Here is a 3,571-nt window from a genome sequence, read left to right as displayed (position 1 = left end):
TTCAAGCCTTCCCTTTAGTTTCGCTTCCAGTATTACTTTCTACTTACAATTGCATGTTTTTAAAAAATAATCAATTAGTCATAGCCAACATTATGTACAAAGACCACATTAGGCAGTATGAAGAAATGCAAAAGAAACAGGAAGGAGACAGATGGCTCCATGTAATAATACACATAATAAAATGTTCTGCTTTGTTCTGCCTTACTTGAGCATTATGCATTCAATCTTTAATGCTTTGTATTCTTTTGCATAGGTGTAGGTTTTTTCCATCTGATTAGACCTGAAGTTCCTTGGCAACAAATACCTTGATTTTTAGTTAACTCCTTTTTATCACCATTTGTCCTTCTTTCTTACCATATCAATTCATACGTTCATTTTTCAAATATTTACTGAGTGTCTGCTATGTGTCAGTTACTCTGCTAGACAAAGGATACACTGCAGAGAACAAGATAAGGTCCCTGCTGCCACGGAGCGATACGAATGTGTACGTGGGTGGTGGGGTGGAGCAAAGATTAAACAAGTAAACAAACAAATATGAAAAGTTTAGCTGGAAAAAGTGTTATAAAAACATATACAGCAGATTAATGGGTTAGAAACTGATAAGGATGAGAGTCATTTAAGATAAAATGGTCAAGGAACATAGAAGCAAAAACCTAAATGTATTGAGGGAAGCACTGAAAGATCTGAATAGAAGAATGTTTTAGGAGACAAAAGAAAAAGGGCAAAGGCTCCAAGGTGGTAATGAGCCCAGGGAGCTCCAAGAACATCAGAAAGGTAGTGTAGCTAGAGCTAAGTGAGTGCAGGCAGGGGGCTGTAAGATGGGGTCAGAAAGGGCCAGGTCATATAAGGTCAACATACTCTCTGATAAGCCGTTTAGATTTTATATTTACGCAATGAGAAGCTTATGGAAGGCTTTGAGCAAGGAAGTGACATAATCTGATTGGTCACAATATAATTCTGGCTGCTTTTTGGCAAATGGGCTAGCATGTTGCAAAAATGGAAGCCGTGACACCAGTTGCTGGACTAGTCAAGAGGTAGTAGTGAGCCGGATTAAAGTATTTGCCTGGAAGTGGTGATAAGTGGTGAGATTTGAATGTATTTTGAAAGTAGAGCCAGAAGATAGGACTTGCTAGTAGTTTGCATGTGAGTTGTGAGGAAATAAGTGAGGATGACTTCTTGGTTAGTGGTCTGAAAGGGGATGAATAGTATTTTTTTTTTTTTTAGCTGAGCCATCCCGCCACCTGTTGGCAGCTCACGGCTGCTCAGCTCGGGCTGACTCGAATTCCTGTTGCTCAGAGCTCAAACTCTTGAGCGAGCTCTTAACCAACTGAGCCACTCAGCCGGCCCTGGGGATGAATAGTATTAATAAAGTTATGATATGTAGAAGACTGGGAGAAAAGCCTAGAATAGGGCTTCCAAGAGCAGATGCTCCATAAATGCTAATTTGGTAACTGAAAAACAGAAAAGCACAAATTAATACCATTGCAAGCTCTCTATATAAGTGATAATAAGTACATGGTGTCAAATTCCAAATCTGTAACATTTCAGAAAGTAGCAATAGTAATCAGAGCAAGAACTAGGAGAAAATAACATCCCAAGAAAAATCATCTTTAGGAAGTATAATTGAAAATTGTTTCAGACAATGGTAGAACTTTAGCTTCAAATTTCACAAATTCTAAGAGCTATTATGTTAATTTAAATCGGTGTGAAGTTATTTGTTGAATGATTAGCCAATTGTTTAATTTATTTATCTCTCACTTATTTAGCAGAAGGCATTACTGTTTAACATTAGAAAGAATCTCTTACCTCTAGATACTCATGTTTTCAGAGAAGTTACAGCAGACAAGCTAAATCATCTTTATTAATTGTCACTATGGTAATCAGCTGAGAACTTCCAACTTGACCTCTATGTAGCATTAAGAACGAATCAAGATTGGTTGCTATGATATCTTAATAATGTAAATATCCATTCCATCAAGTCATGCTTTTGAAATTCATCTCAAGAGTTTAATAGTGAAATACCAGCTCCTTAATTGGTAAGGTTTGATTAATATGTCCTTTCTTACATCCACACGGCCCATTTGCTGTAGGTTAAATTTGTTTCAGTTTTCAAGTTACAACAGTTTGGGGATTTCTGCTTCCCTTTCATCTCTGATATGAAGTATCGCACCTAGGCAACCTACACTAATCTATTTTTAGTGGTATTCTAGCCGCTTAAAGTCAAGACTCTAGACATTTAATAAAGCATTCTTTCTTGGTGGTTTAATAAAGATCCAAAGACTAGACACTGGGGCAAGAAGCATCATTCTATTTGTCTAAATTGTTTGAGGAAGAAGTTTTCTTTCGGTGTTTATCACCTAAGATTTGAAAATTTTGCCATTACACTGCCCAGTAAACCCTAAGGATAGCTTCCAATTGGCCTGAGTTACAATAATCTTGTGAAGATTTACTGCTGAGTTTCATGTTATTGTAAATGAAAGGAATTCTACTGACAGTCCAAATACCAAATGCATCTTCACATGGGGTCAGGCAGCATTAATGTGCCACAGGCTTTTATCATAAATCAGATATTCTGCAGCAAATACAGAGAGTTGTCTTCCAAAGTTTCCATTGTGCCATTTTTTTTTTCTTTGAACACAGAGGGCAGTTGTAAATCACACACTACTCTAAAAACTAAGAGACCATTTTTTCCTCCCTGGAACAGAAATGAAGTTAATGGCTGCTTAAAGAAAACACTACCATTGGAAGGGAGTAGGAAATCCTTAGAAGATAGGCAGAAGCACACTCAATCCCTGGCCATTTCATATGCTACTTGCATAATCAAGTGCATAGGCTATCGAGAAACATTTGTATTAGTAAGAATCCCTATAAATTTTTCCATTCTTTCCCTATCAATCCAGCATTTCTCTTCTTCTGGGATTGTCTCTCCCTTTGCAGATCATCTATTTAATATTGTCTTTTGAAAATGTCTCTCCCTCAGCTCTCTTGAAATGTCTCCTTAGCCCTGGTAAAAACTTGGCATGTTTGTCCAAAGCTGCCACAAAACATTGTGCACTGTGTTCAGCATGCAGTGCTCTACGAATGAGGGGCCCTTGTTCTTGACATCAAACTGTGCACTTGGAATGGGGCTGTGTGTGCCTGGAGCAAGTTGTATTTTTTCCTAATTCTCACAGTGGACTAGCAGTAGCTCTGTTTTTGCTCCACAAGCTCTAGACATATTGACTTTCTGTTCTCTCTGCCACACAGGCAATTCCAACCAGCTTCTACTTTGTAGACTTTTCCAGGCTCATGTCTGGTACCTGCACCTATGTTCCAAAAACACCAGGGTATACAGGCAAGTTCTCCCACTGACTTCATATCATATAAAACTCTGATCCCATGGGAGATACAGGGGTTTACCTGACTGTGAATGGTGAATATAATGAATTAAAGTCCTAAAGAATATATTAGCTCATCAAATCCAACTGTATATTTTAAAATTAATAGGCTTTGTATTTATTCCAGGAATATATATGTTACAATGAGAATTTATTAATAAAATTCCTATTATTAGGTCAAATAAACAGCTCAA

This window comes from Hipposideros armiger, unplaced genomic scaffold (genome assembly GCF_001890085.2).
Source record: "Hipposideros armiger isolate ML-2016 unplaced genomic scaffold, ASM189008v1 scaffold_555, whole genome shotgun sequence".
NCBI classification, from domain to species: Eukaryota; Metazoa; Chordata; class Mammalia; order Chiroptera; family Hipposideridae; genus Hipposideros; species Hipposideros armiger.
The sequence above is the reverse complement of the archived record's forward strand: the minus strand, read 5'-3'. Positions refer to the sequence as shown.